General features: G+C 37.6%; 1 protein-coding gene across 8 annotated transcripts in view; it reads right to left on the bottom strand.

The window, feature by feature from the left end:
• The window catches only part of ANKS1B (ankyrin repeat and sterile alpha motif domain containing 1B), a 445,721-nt gene that overhangs the window by 200,136 nt on the left and 229,755 nt on the right, over window positions 1–15,830 (bottom strand). Inside the window, exon 1 of one of the 8 annotated variants that reach the window (XM_052774201.1) lies at window positions 55–73. The exons of the other annotated variants lie outside the window; for them this stretch is intronic. The gene's annotated coding sequence lies outside the window, so the exon portion shown is untranslated. Of the gene's footprint in view, window positions 1–54; window positions 74–15,830 lie in introns of those variants that run through there. 8 annotated transcript variants of the gene reach the window in all.

The following is a 15,830-nucleotide window of genomic DNA, read 5'->3' as shown; positions in this document are numbered from 1 at the left end:
ACAATGAGCAATGCACTGCCAGCAGCAAGAATTCTTTTTATCAAGTACTCCTACACTCATCAGTATGCAGCTCCATGCTTCTTGCTCCCCCTCGCTCGCTCCCCTTCATTACCCAGCCTAGGCTACACCTCGCATTTTCAATAATAGCCATCAGATAAGGCAGATTTTTTTTTTGTCTGCAAGCTGTAAGCCTGCTGCTGCTGCCTCCTCCTACACACCCATCCAAGCGTCAATCTTGAATGATGAGAGCAGTCAAAACAAATGCAGAAAATAGCAAGATTCAAAAGCAACCTAGAGCACTTAAATCTGAATAGAATCTTCATACCGGTTACGCTTTACATATCTGTTTGTTGTAGATTTTTACGTTTCACAAGACATTAAGAAATGCAATACATAAACCGTAGCCTATGGCGTGGTTTGCTGTGCCTTCCCCTTTTAATACAAGATAGGTAGCGGTCTGCATCTCTGCTTATATAATAGCAAAAGCCTTTAATGAATCGATAATGAATACGTTTCACAGTTTCTCTCCTGTAGTACAGCAAAAGACATAAACGGCACAACAATTTTAGTCAAAGTAATTAGATTATCTGCATGATTTCTTCAACCGTAAAATATTATAAGACACAAGAAAACCTTCATGCCAACATATAATAATTCAACTTGAAAAGGTCACCATTTCAAATGAATAATTAAAAGAATATTTTTACTAAGTAAAATTTTAAGTTTATATCCTTTTCTTACAAAAATGTGAATGACAGCAGGCAGACATATAAGATTTGCATTATTTCTAGAGAGGATGCATATTTTATCAACTCTAACTGGAAAAAATTTAATAAAAGATGATGAAGTTAAAATGAAAGCAAAGTTCATTTTCTGCACAAGAAACCAAATACCTCACGATGTAGTTTCCATCAATGTTCCATTTTTGAGACAGTTTCTCTCAAGATGGAAGAAAATATTTAACACCTTTGTTCTGAGAGCAATGTTTACTAAACTTTAACTTTTCATAACAGGATCAAAGGACTTGGTAAAAAAGGCAGAAAATGGGTATATTCAGGGTACAATTGTAAGAAGAATCCTGTCCAGTAGAACTTCATTTATTGAACACATTAATTACTTTTCTTTGTTTTTCTTGTCCATTGTGAATCTCAAGCAATGACCATCTCTAAGGAGGAATTTAATTCCAGGCATAAGGAAATTATAGATATCTGTCAAGGGCATCATCTGGGATTGATGATACTATGGCAGAAAACTGTTTCATAGAAATCCAAACCTACAGTCTGACCGACACGTTATAACACAAAGTCTCTGCAAGTGATGTGCAGAGGCTCCCTGAGCAGTCGCAGAACAGACTAAACTTAGCTGGATATTTAAAATCAAGAATATTATAAGAGTTTCAACTCCAACCTGACTAGTCCTTGGACTAAAACAAGATGACCTTTCACTCTGATGTTGCTGCTTGGATTTGTGGAACAACTCACGCAAACTGAAGTCCATAATGATTTTGTAGAATAATTTTAGTTGAGCTATAGAAGATCTTTCATGAGGTTGGAAAGCTGCCTAAGACAGGTCTGTAAGGCGATCTTATATTACTCCAGGTCTTCTTACTGATTTGATACGTTACTACCTGAAGTATGAAAGGTTCATTAGGTGTCTCAAAAAAGTACTGAAGGCTTATCAGGCACTGGTAAATCTATAATTGCTGAAGAAACTTTTAGGAGTTTTCTCAAGTATTTAATAACAATAGCACGTGAATATATGCAATATAGAGCATATATTTTCGGTAAAAGTACACTGTGCACAAATAGCTTAATGTACTTCAAACAGATTAATGGATAATGCATTTTTTTCCTCAGAGCAAGTAGATATACCAAATTGATGGGAATCTAGGTCTCATGGAAATACAAATGCATTTGTTCACACCTGTCTGTAAATCTTCCCTATTTTGCAGAGTTTTTTCTACTGTGAATCAATATCTTTGTACATAGATGGAGTATAATCCCTTCAGGGTTGTGCCCAGTTAGTAGCAAGGCTGTAAGGAGAAGGGTAGGCTATGTTGAGGTGAAATATACTGGACTTCCCTTGGGTAAGCAAAATTGAAAGGCTGGGCAAGCTCTTCAGAGAACAAATTGAGAAGAAAATTATCTTAAACAAGCTGAGAATTAACTCCTTGCTGAATTTTTCTTAGTCGACTGAGAAGTCATGAATTTCTTTGGAAAGGATTCCTGACTTTGTCTTCCCCTTTCCCCCATAAGCAGAAAAATTGATATTGGAAGGAGACCTAGTGAAGCATAATCCCACTCTTTGAAAGGATTGTGCATGATTGGCTCCTGTATTTCCCATACATGCATAGACACAAATGTCTCTGCATCCTGTGTCCCCCACCAACAAAAATATTCTGCCCACAATAAGGCACAACCAATAATCAATGTACCAGTTTCATGGTCAAACTGCTTCTTCCTTACCTTACTATAAACAGCATGGAAGTTATGCTGCCAGTGATGAGAAGTGCTTGGCTCAACGCCTAGCAACAGTGTAGGCAAAATTCAGTTTTTGAGTGGCTCCCCAGACACATTTCCTCATGTAGCTGTTGGTACTGTGTCTAACTATCTCTACGGCCCCAGTACTGGATGATTATAGCACTGCTGGTCCCACTGCGCACTCTCCTCCAACTCCGTCCTCTGCTGGTGTAACTACAGGTCTGGACCCATCAACACAACATAATGTTGCTCAGCAAGGGGAAAGAAAATAAGGAGAAACACAGTCAGCTTGCCGCCTTGTCCTCATCCCTGACTATCACCTCATTGCTAAAGTATCCTGTTATCTGCAAGACTTTTTCCCCTCTCTCTTCTGCCAAAGATAGTACTAAGGCAAAGGCAGGCACAGAACAGAGCCAGGAATGTGGGGATTTGGGTCAAGTCTTTCGTTACGGGAACGTGCAGCTCTTTAGATCTCCCTGTTCTTTCCCAGCCCAAGAGACTTATCTTAGGGGGGCTGCTTGGACAGTTTTTCTGAGCCAGTGCAAGTGGAACCTGGAGCAAGTGTTATTGCTTTGAAACTAGAAGGCTGTCTCTTCATTTTGCTAGTCTGTGGTTCAGTGCCAGCCCCACCAGTGTGCCGCTGCAGGCAGTGCCTGCCTTGTCTGTGCCTAACGCTGGTCCTGATATTGAAAAACGCCAGGCAGACTGTACGAGATGGTCTCACCTGCAACACATTTACATACTACTGTGTCTTCCTACGATTTCAAAGAACATAAATCCCATGAAAATCCTTCTGTGATACCACAATCAAAAAAGATGTACCTATTCCTGCATGGGAAAACTGACGCATAAGTCTCTTACAGGGATAGTAATACTTGGTTCTTTCTTCTCCAAGGCAATAGAAGAAGCACATTGAAGTGATGTCTGCAAGAAAGATGCCATCTGGTATGCTATACGATAATTTCTACAAGACGTCTCGTTCCCAATGAGACTCAGAATATCTTTATTATGGGGCTTGGAATTGACTGAATCTGTGATATCAAAGAGCACATGGTTTCAAACATGTTGTAAGGCAGACTTGCTCTAAATGCAAAGGAATTTAAAATCTCCTCTATTTTATTGTCTCTACTGTTGACAATGTGGATTTTTCTTTCTTCATTTTTCCTCCTTTATTTTTCGACTGAGGAAAAGAAAGAAATGTAGTGATTATTTGTAGAGGAGGTGCTCCCCAGTCATCATGAATAGATTATTATAAACCATTTTCTTAGGTAGGTCAGTACCTGTCGAACATTGCTAAACACTTGTGGTATTAAGGAATCAAAAACTGGAGAATTTTAGTAGCTACTGACCAAGAAATTTCTGAGTGGAAACTATACCACATATGAAAGGATGAATTGTTTAAGTTGGCAGCCAGTTTAGCAGAGCTGGAGAAGAAATTGATGCTAGAGTAAGTACTGTAACCTTTTTTTTTTTTTCTTTTTTTAACTAAAGCTTTCAGCCTTATCCAACACTAAATGGGATATCATTTTCCTTTTTGTATTTATGATTTCAGCCGGATAAAAAAGTTATCTCTCGACAGTGCGACAGAACTTGTGCTACAGCAGAGTTAGTGTGACAGGGTGTTCTAGTGAATAAACTAATCTAACAACACGTATTCCTGGAGAGGAGATAAGAATAGCTAGGAACAGGATGTTGTACGAGAAAAACTATGCCTAACATCCAGCAGACCAATATAATTAAAGAAAGTTTATTATGGGAGAAGTACAGTAGGTTCCAAGAAGTGTATGCAAGGTTCTGCTTTATCTTATGCATTTCAGTTAGGCTACTCAAAATGCTTAGATTTTAAACGATTTTTTCCATAAAACTCTGAAAAACCTGGATGCCTTACATAAAATCTAACTTCTGTCAGCAGCCTAGCTATTTGGATGATGATGCCACTTTAGATGATCGTGTCTGGTGATGCCGAGTATTTTCCTGAAAGTACTTTTAGAGACATTTTTCATGGCATATACAGAAACAAAACAAAATCAATAGAAACAGCTTGAATTTAAATAACACTATCTAGTATCTATAATCTAAAGGTTACATTCCATTGCTTATGTGTGGCTCATAACGCACAAAAATAATTCTCAGACCACAGCTAATGCAAGCTAATGGAACAACCCTCATTGACTAGGAAAATCACCCTCACAGTTCTTTTCTGAATTTTATACCAATATTTATTATAACTCTACATTACCACTATGTAAGTACAATAACTGTACTTATAATAACTGTAACTACAAAGTCAGAAAAGACAATTCATTTTACTTGACAGATGATTTGTCAACAGTGAACTGTACTTTGTGAACCCCACTGGCCTTTCTACGAGTTTGTGTTTCTGACTGGTGATGTATTATTTACCCAGGAATAGCTCGGTCGAAGCACTCCACTCCATCATCAAACATATATTTATTACAGACACTTCAAAGTTAGGGTATTTTTCATGTTCAGTTGATTGCTTTGGCAACTTTGATTTAGCCTCCTTCAGAACCCATCCTGTACAGGGAATGAGGGACAGATCTTACTGGAAAATTAAAAGATCTGTTTTCTAGAGTATGGCCACTAGACTAGGACTCAGGGCACCTTGTTCTATTCAAGACTGCCATTACTATGATGCTGAGCAATATATATATGGTATATGGTAACATATCACCATACAGCAGGATTGCTTGAGATACAGTGAGTCTTTCTAGATTCTGATTTTATATTTTAAATGAATAAATTTAGGGGATAATTTCTTTCTAAAGACAACAGGAAAATCAAACTCTATTATATAGCATTGCAATAGCCAGGACTTCAGTCAGATTTATATCCTTGTCCTACAGAACAGAAATACAAGATGGAACCTACTGAATTGCAAGAATTAGTTAAGAACAGACAGATGTTTCACTGTGAGACCACAGGATCAGCTGCATTGGATCATACCACAGCTTCATCTACCTTTGTCTGGTTTCAGCCATTCACCAGCTTCATCTACTATGAGATGCCTACAGAAGAGCATAAGAATAAGATGGACACGCAGTGATCCTTTCCTACCGTTTTCCCAGTTTCCAGCAATTTGCAGCAAAATGCTTTCCTGAAAGAGAAATGGTGTCTATGCTTAATAGTCCTTCATGGATTTTTCTGCCTGTTTGGTGGTTGACGGAATATGCTGGGAGAAAAAGGGTTGCAGGGAGAGCTGGATTCATCTTCCACCCTCCCTCTGTAACTCTGTTCCATGGGAAATGGAGGGAATGTCTCTCTGCATTTTGGATGCCACCACAAGGGTAATAGGTTACTGTAACCTTGTATTGCACTTAGGAAAGATATAGTTAAGATGCAATTAGAATTCAGCTGCTTTTTTTCCTCTCTTCACGAGAACTGGAGGAGCTTCTACTGCTGGAGGCAGTGTTGAGCAGGTGATATGAATCCAAATCTCAGTGGATCCCCACTATACTATGAAATAATTCTGTCTAACACAAATTCCTTTGGTAAGACAAAGAGCTTTCAGCTGCCTGGCATTTTTTCAGGAATCATATTCACATCCAAAGGGTAAATGTGTACATCCTTATTCTGGCTTCAATGAAAGTTAATAACATTTTCTGAAAAAAGGGGTTAGTTTCTTAGAGCAATTTCTGTGCTTGCCTCAGGAACTTTTACAGGATAATAGTAACACTACATTCACCACTTATGAGTAATCATTTTCACTGTTTTCGTCTAGCAAGAAAAAAAAAACCTTGAAAATTTACATGAGACCATGACCAATCAAAATATTTTATTTAATTCAGTAAAGATTTTAGACTACTGTTAAAAACTAGTACACTAAGTGTGTATATATATACATGTATACTCACAGTCTTGCTAAAAATACTATGCAAACCCAACCCTTTATGCTATAATTCCTGGCATCATAAAAACAAATTTACGTAATTTCAAATTTGAGCAAATCTTTGTACAGCTCTGTGCTAAGCAACACTGGACTAGCAAACAAGTAGAACTGGGTAACAGAGAAAAATTTGAAGAAACTGTTCAAAAAAGGTTTGAAAGAACACCGACTGCACAGACCTTTCTCAAGAAGCTAAATACAGCCATTAAAAAATGGTAACCGTAATTTCATGGATTTGGTAACTGCTGCAAGGTCCTGTGGAGAGCTGTGGAAATGAGATGCCTGTACTGACACTGTAGTAAACTATCTTATCTTTGAAATTAGGAATCTTGAAAGTACACATGACGGAAGGTTAAGGATTTCTCCTGGCATTATTTTACAAATCAGATTCAACCTGAGACAGTGTGGCACTTTGTCTTCTGTTTTCTTTTACCTAGTCAGGCTCAGAGGCTCCCTTGCCCCCAGCGCACCAGATTTTAGAGTGAACTCCTCCTTTGAACTGCTGATCAGGTGAATTCCCTTCTCTCCTTCCTGTTCTTTCTAGCTCCATTTTATAATTCCTTTTCTGCACTCCCAGTTTATCTCACTTCTACTCATTCTCCTTGTAATTTAGGATCACTTGCTCTTTTGTCATCCTTCATCTGCAGCTACAACAATCTGTTGTTTTGTTTCACATCTGCCTTTTTCCTTTTACTTATTTTTTTTCTCCCACTTCCCCTTACAAGCCTTTTAAAACAGGTAAAAAAATGTTCATTTTAAAATTAAATTACTTATCTAAGATTAAATTACCCCCTGAGATTTATCTAGAGTTGAGACTAGGTTGGATTTAGGTATTTGAGGTAATCCTAACTTAACATCAGCATTTTTATAGATTAGATACAGGGCAATATCTGCTACTTGCATTAGGTCTTCAATGTTAACCAGCAGCTAATTGTAAAGATGATACTCTAAATCCGTACTGGAAAAAGTGTGTTTAAATGGGAGCAAAGGTAACTTGAAGCTCTTTACTAAAAAAATAACACTGAACTACCTCTCACCTGTTTCTTTCCTAGAACATTCAAAATCTCAGAAAATAATAATATATAAATCAGACACCACTCACCCCATTTCACTGATAAGACAAAATGATAATAATGAATAAAACCCAGAGGTGTCAGGGCTCTGAGGGCACCGATGGGCCATGCTGTCCATGCCCAGCACCTCCCCAGGCCTCCCCCACCCTGCCCAGGACTCCGTTTCAGCTTTATTACATAAAAACTCTATAACCACCTTCTGTAATATTTATCCCCCGCTAACACAGGCTCTGCAACGCCAAAAGAAAACTGCGGCATCTTTCAATGAATAATAACGACGTTACTTGAGTGGGTGGCATGCTGGCACAGCTCTGGCAACTCCCTGGACCGTTTGCATATGGATGAGGTTACATAAACCCGGATCGTCCTGTCCGCGAGCTCCCGCACGCCGGCTGCTCCGCTCTCACTCTCCCACCTCCGGAGCAGGAACTCTCAACTGGCCTCCCCTACCCACAGACGGAGCCCAGGATCCCGTTCCAGGAATGGGTATCGGTGCCTACAGACAGCGCGAACGCCTCTCGCGGCATCGTACTCGGTCCCGTATGGCTTTTTGTTTTAGAAATTGGGGTGATGGAAATGCAGCTGTCCGGACAAGTTTAATAAACTGTACTCCAGGCGTCATTCCTTCCATCCTTCCTTTGTCAAGGCTAATGGATCGCAGCAAGAGCTCAGGTGGTCCTACAGGGACAGGTTACCTGAAGATGTACTCGTCAGACTGGTTTTGCTAACGTTTTGTAACATGTTAACGATTATTTCCTATACTACAAACAAGATCAAAACTAGAGCTGGTTCAATAAACCAAACCAACACCAACAGTTATTCTCTTAAATTCTGTTCTAGAGCTGTTTAGCTACATTCCTTGTTATTCGCTGTTTGAAAACTTTCGTGAACATGGATTTTTGCTTGCATAAATTTGAGAAGAATGGCTGGTGCCTATATGAATGCCATATTCATACACAAATAGGGGCATTTGTGTACCAACAAGATAATTTATTCTTTGGAATTATGCTCTATAAAACATTTCAAATAGCCTACCAGAAAACAGAAGTAGCAATAAGTAACTGAGATGGTCCATCACATCCCATAAATAGAAAAACAGTCAAATTGCAGAGTTCATAAAAAATATTTATCTAAACTCACACATGAAGTCATGAATAATAAATATACTTTAGAAATAGATACAACAACAATTCACAACTTTACACTAAATGCTATTATTAGCATTTAATTGAAAATTCATATTAGCAATCAATAATTTAACCTCAGCCATCTCATATTTGTAATAAAGCAATAATCTAAAATAAAGAGCTAAAGGCAGTACTGGGTAAAAGTAGAAAAGCAGTTTGGGGAACTTCCTTGTATCATGGGTTGTGAAGTAGGGGTGGTAAGTAGTAAATAGCAAATAATTTTTGAAGGATTTGAAGGCATTCAAATACAGTATCTTCCTGAATATAGGGCAATGAAAGAAGAAAATACTGATTCTAGTGTTACGATCATGAACCCAGGTTAACAGTCTGGGTTAGAAAGCAAATGAATACACTTTAGTTAGTTCGATATTCTAAATTACTTCATTTTCTGTAGGTGGAACTAAAAGTAGAAACAATTCTGCATGCTGTAAATTCTATAATAAGCCAAAGATTTTTAACTAGCATGTGATGTTCTTGTGATTACTAGAAATGTGAGTTCCCAAGGATTCATATCTATTTAAATCTAAAGACTACTAGATTAAGAAGGAAACATGAGTGAATCAAGTGAACTTTCAAAAAACTGTTATTAATTCAGTTTTAGTAGACTTAGATCTCTATATAATTTATGAAAGATAACCTTCATCATAGTCTCACTGGCCACAACATCTCTAATCCCTAACATATTTGTAAGAGTATTACCCATCTCATCTCATGCAAAAGACCACCAAAGATACTGAACAAAGAGATTTGCCCTCAGTAATCACTTTAAGGTTTTCATACAGTCTATTTTAGAAGTTAGGAATATTCTGTTCTTTTTAAAGTATTTCCTGGCCACAGGTTGTGACAGCCTCATTTTTGATCAGATACTTTTAACTTCACTGAGGTGCTAATTCCTATTCTGCATACATTGTTAACCTGGTACTGAACTTAATTCTGCTTTAAGGAATAAATGCTGTTCAATTTAGTGACATCAACTGAATTAAATATTAATATACATGGTGTAAATGATTACATAGTTGCAAGGTTCAGATTAAACTGCAAGGAAAAAGCTGAACCTAAGCAAGTGACTTATAAAACTCTCAAGCAATCCAATCATTCTTTTCATGTAATTTATCACAGCTTGAAAAAAATATCACTTAAACCTCTGGAATTACAGTAGGATGACTATGAGAGCATTATAGAATGAGGGCACCGTTAGCTTCTCACTTTTTAGGCACACCAACAAACACTCTGGCATTAACTTTGTGAAATCCAGCCAAACTGTCCTCGTGGAGATGACATAGATTATTAGTACTCCCCTGGACTGTCGTGGTTCAGTGGAGAAACAGGTTAAGACCTCAGTCCTACAGGAAATAACTTTGAAAAATGTTTTAATCTATTTTTTTCAAGTTCTGAAGTCTGCAATCTACCTTTGTTGATCCTTTTATCTCTTATCTAGATGGGCATAGCTCAGCAATATTCAACCCCATGGTGCAAAAAGATACAGTATGTACAGCTCAGTGACTTCAGGGATGGGTCTGACAGAGGGGACAATTGACCAGGAAGAGGAGATGGCAGCATTATCTTCCTCAGAAATGTTTTCAAATCCACTTAAGAATTAGGGACCCATTTACTACCAATAGAATCCAGGAGATAATGTGAGTAATGTTGTTTTTAAGCAACTTTCACAACCAATTACTGGGTTTTTTGTATCAGTGCAATTTTGTAAGGCTAGGCCATAGGCAGGTATATCCAAACTTTTAAAGTGAGAATAACTTTTATTCACTCAATCTGATTTTCTGTAATATATAAGGTTCTTCTTAGCATTGTCCCCAAACATGCTTATGCATCATACTACTTCACTCTCCATTTTACTATTAGTTGTCAGTATTTCTGAGCTTCGTGCCCTTGGAAGTAAATGAAAATCTGATTTTCTGAGTTTTGCGGTCTCTGTATTCATACCATTTTGCACTCTGTCTCAAAACAAATATTATGGGTGTATATGAATATGGTATAGGTCTACCTCATGCCTTATGTATGTAATGTACTTATTAACATGCATATCTTCTTTATAACTCAATATTATTTAATATAACTCAAAATTATTTAATTTGAGAATATTTTAAAAATACTCAAACAAGGGTCTAAGAACAGTGGTAAGTACGCTATTTGAATTTTCAGAGATTTGGTAGTATATTCAAACTGCATGTAAATTGTTCATGTCTGTGGTCAGATAGACTTCTATTCTAACCATATTTAACAGTGGAATGTAAGAATCAGATATTAGGTTAAAAACAAAATGAGAGAAGAGATGGTAGGGATTCGGTTTACATTACTCCTCTTTCTCAGATTAAGTCTACAAAATAGAAAACAAGTATCTTTATGTCTGACAGACGTTTTACTATATGCTCTCCAAGGAAGAATACATATTTTGCATTAATTCTGTGAGAAAAAAATACAGTTTGGTTACTCAGAAATAACAGTAAAGCTGATCAGACTGCGAAGGTTTAAACTTTTTCCAAAGGAGAAAACATCAGTACTGGAACGGGGTCTGAATCTCCTATGCTATTTCACTAAAACATTACACCTGATGTGGGGAAAAACCCTCTGAAAAGTCTCAGTATCTTAAGTCAGTCAAAATTACATATTAATCCTCCAATTAAAAGAGAGTTTGTAGAAGATTCCTTTGCTCAAGCAATCCTACTGCAGAGTATCTAAATTTAGCATGACAAGATCTTGTGGTCACAAGCAGACTACAAACAAAATTGAGAAGAATTAGGCTATACATTTACTCACTGACGAATGTCAATATTTATAATATTACAGTTCCATTTTCTTAAGTTTCTCTGTTTGCTGTCAATCTTCACTATTCCTTCTAGAAGACATATGCCAGAAATCATTTATTCAAGTCTGTGACTATAATGATTGAATTGCTTTGCAAAGAGTTTTGGAAAAAGAAGCCTGACATTGAACACAAAAAGCATGGACAGAGGTAAAAGGTATGTGTTGATAGGCACTTATAGAGAGAGTGGAAATGTAAAAAAAAAAATGCATCAGAGTTAGAGACTACATGCATAAATATGGTCTGATGACTTACATTTTTACTGTATTTTCAGTTTAGCCTGTGTCTTCTTTTGTAGTAGGCTGTTTCAAAACCAGCTCTGATTAATTGGTGTATGAAGAGCATATAGCTGAATATTACATTTATGACACTACAGGGTAAAACTGCGAATATAATAGGAATACATCAATAACAGAAAATAAAAGAAATGCTTGCAGCTTTTTGCATCCAACTCCCATTGCATTTATTATAAAACATAGCTAAAAGCTCTACAATTATCCTGCAGTTTGCCCAGTCTTCTGTAAAGTTTGTCTGGGGATTCAATGGATCATTAAAACAGATGCATCTTTATCTCTTGTTTAGGCTTTTACAATGTAGAAGTCAACAAAACATTAATCCAATTATTTATTATTTCTTCTATAGAATGTATATGATCTTTGGGTAAGTTCAGTGGCATGCAATGCATTATGACTATCATGTCCTCAGTAAATAAATGCCCCAAATATTTCTTCTACATATTTTACAGCTATAAGGCTTCTGTTCTCCACTATTTTATAATCTAGTCTATTACATACCCTTAAATCACCGTTCAAATACTTTGAAATGCAGAGATTTGTAAAAGAAGTATGAAGATTGGTATGAATAATGCATTAATAGAAATGCATGTGTGAAAGCACCAGAAGAAACAGTACTACGAAGGGTTACAGGTGTGGTCTGTATTGACAACCAAGGACACAGCTGACAGTGGTAAAACACTAAGGAATGTATTACTGTCGAGACAAGAAGGAGTGTGCTCTGATAAAACAACAGCACAGATGATTTATCAGCAGAAGACCCTATGCTACATAGGAGGACAGCAACAACATTACAGCACATTGCACGTGATGTTCATCTTCCTGTTATTCCAAAAGGAAGACACACTCTAGCCTTAAAATAGCCGAGATAAGGAAGCAAAACCAATGAGCACCACTGAAGTAAACAAAATTTTGGATCAAAAGGACCATACCACAGCAACTGTTGACTCCTAAAGATTTATCTAAAAACCAGTTTGCTATTGCTAATCAAAAGGAACCCAACAGACGCAATGAGGTCAGCCTGCCATGTCATACACAAGTGACCGTGGACAGGCAACCTGGACACACACACGTGCACACCTTGATGCTTTTGAATATGGAGTGTGAGACTGAGTGACATTCGTAAGAGAACGCGAGTGACTGTAAACAGGTTTGCCTGAAACAAGAATCACCTTCGCCTTCTGTAACATTTCATATTGACTTTAGCTGCACGAATTCCCCCCAGCAGTTCTGCCATTGCGACTTAAAATTCCACGTTCGCTCTGCAGTTGTTAATAATATACAAGGAAGTGCAGAATCATCCCCAAATGTGTGGCTCTGTTCCCTACAGTGCAGTCCTATAATTGATGGTAAAGAGTTCATAGACTTGCAGTTTAAAAATTTCAAACTGCATATGCATTTCCGATTGAGGAGGCATCAAACAGCACTGGGAGCAGAGACCAGCTGCTGGAGCTGTCTCCTCTCATCATGTCCCTCTTCTATCAGCTAGAGTCAGGTTCCCTCTGCCTTTTCTTTTTTTTCGTCTTTATGATGCAACAGATATTTTGGTCTTTTTGCACAGCCTATCAGCTTCAAAGGGAAGGTGGAAGTTGAGAGGGAAGTGATGTTATCCTTATTTTACAGTCTGGTTGTTGTGGTTGGCTACTGCAAAATTAGAGTTGTGGGTTCGAAACTGTAAGCTTAAGATGTCTCCCACTTTGCGAGAGGGTGCATGGCTCATTTTATTAAAATCTATGAATTAAATCCACTTTATCAAAGTGCTTAGTTTAACCACACGGAGATTTAAAAGGGGAAGTAACTGCTGCAAAACAGACAGTAAATTACAATTAAGGTATATACTTTCAAGTATATAACTTACCACTGTGAAAACTGCCTTATGCCAACATGCCTACGCGTATCTAATTAAAATTCTGCCTTAATTAAGTACTTATATCTGTTTTCTGCCCTTGGAGGAGGGAGGATATTAACAGCTTTGGAGGAAGACCACTTTGCCAAAACTGCAACCATATGGCAGCAAACAGAAAAGGACCAGCCTAACAAGGTTTCATCTGCTAAAAGAAAGTTTGACTTCTGAGTGAAATTTTAGCTTTTATAGGCAGAATCATACTAGGGAAGATGAAGGCTTCATGTCTGAGTAGTGGCAGTGGAGCAGATGGAAGAAAGAGAAGAAACTGAGCATGTAGCTTCTGGCAAAGGTCTGCGCAATTTCCATTACGTGTTGCAGCTGTACAGGGCATAACGTGAACTCTCCCTCCTCTCGTTCAGCTTTTCTGGCTGTGGCCCCACCTGATTCCATCTTTTCCTAGTCTGCTTTACTTTCCCAACCTTTGTGCTCAAAATCATGTCTCTCACAAATCTGAAGAGTCAAATTTCTTGCAATATTCCCCACACTGTGAAGGAGGAGTCATTGATGACAATAGCCTTGGTCATATCAGTAGAGAAGGCAAAATAAACAAAGAAAATAACTTTTGTATGATGACTGCCTACAACTTTCATCCTGATACCAAAGATCAGAAAAAATACACTACAAAATGCACTCTAATACAGTGCTCAATGACTACTATCATTCCCTGGCATTAAATATGCACTACATGAACTAGAAACATGCATCTGTAGTGGGCACATCCAGAAGCAATAAAGTCTTGCTTGCGGAAAAACTTGATGCAAACTGTAGTTGCAGGGTTTCTTCTGAACACAGCACAGCCCACTGCAGCTCTGCTACTTTCAAATGAGATATGGTTCACGTGCAGTGAACTCAGGCATATCTGTCAGTGTCCCAGAGTCCTTCTGGTTTTAAAGTAGCTCTAGAAGAGCCAACTCATGGGTTTCTCTGAAGTTGAAGATGTGATAATACATACTGCTAAAGTAAATATTTTAGAAAATTTGCTAGCTTTGTTCAAAGTGATTTTTTTAGTCTGGTATAATTCTGTTGCATACACCTCTTCCAGTAACAAGCAGCATTGATCTTTGAAAGGCACTCAGGTAGCCTCAGTGAGCAAAGTTTGGAGCCTTGATATTGATGCTTAGATATAGATGCTGAATGTGATGCCAGGATTACCTCCAAGCATAAGGAAAAGCACTGTTCTCACAAAAGGGCAACAAATAAACTTTGTAAAAACCAAACTTGCTAAATGTAGTAAGAAATTGCTTATTTCAGCTGTAAGAAAAAGGCTTGCCAGTATATTATGTTCGAAGCCAAAATTGTAGATCAAGAAACAGAAGATAATTCAGTAAATTGTACCCTGTATGCCTCTAGGTGGAACAATGAGGGCATTCGGGGGTAGGTACATGCTCAGCTGACCAGAGAAATCCTGACTACAGTGCACTTGTGTGCACACAGCAACTGGATAGTGCATTTATGGATAGCATCCAAACAAAAGGATTCACGATTAGCAGAATTATAAAATCATAAATCACCCTCCATGTGCTAGAACATATTTGACAGAAGTGGTTCTCTCAAAAGCCCAGCAGAATCCTAAACTGATTGTAGTTTATTTTGATATGGAATGACCTTCAACAATTATTTTCCTTGTCATTATTTTCATTGCTCTGACTTGAAACAATTCTTGCTTTAATCATGATGATATGATATCCATTACCCATGTTAAAAAAAAAATTTTTCTCTGAAGTAGATAATTTCTTGATTATTCCCTTTCAAGTGACTTGCAAATGTAAATAAACTCTGAATCACACACCTCCGAACAGCTACTGAACTCCAACTAACACAGAAATACTGCTATGCATGTCTTGAAAGACTTCTTTATTGTAGAAAAATTGTTTATAATGAGGCAAAGAAAATATGAAATTGAAGTGTTTCTTCTTTTTGCTTTACCTTGTAGACAGGTTCCATCTAAATCATGTTATCACAGTGGTCACAGAATCATTACAAAATAGACTCAGAGTGACTGAAAACAGTGACCTAATCCATTCAAATGTGTCCCCTCAAGGGACACAAGGTCAGCCAAGGTCAGTTATACCCCAACCTCTTTTTTTTTTTTTTTTTTTTTTAATTCTGGCAAATATCCAGAGGTCTTTAAGACTCTGCTGAAGGTAACAGAGGTTATAAACT

Source organism: Harpia harpyja, chromosome 23, assembly GCF_026419915.1.
Source record: "Harpia harpyja isolate bHarHar1 chromosome 23, bHarHar1 primary haplotype, whole genome shotgun sequence".
NCBI lineage: Eukaryota > Metazoa > Chordata > Aves > Accipitriformes > Accipitridae > Harpia > Harpia harpyja.
This window is presented reverse-complemented; position numbering and strand designations above follow the sequence as displayed.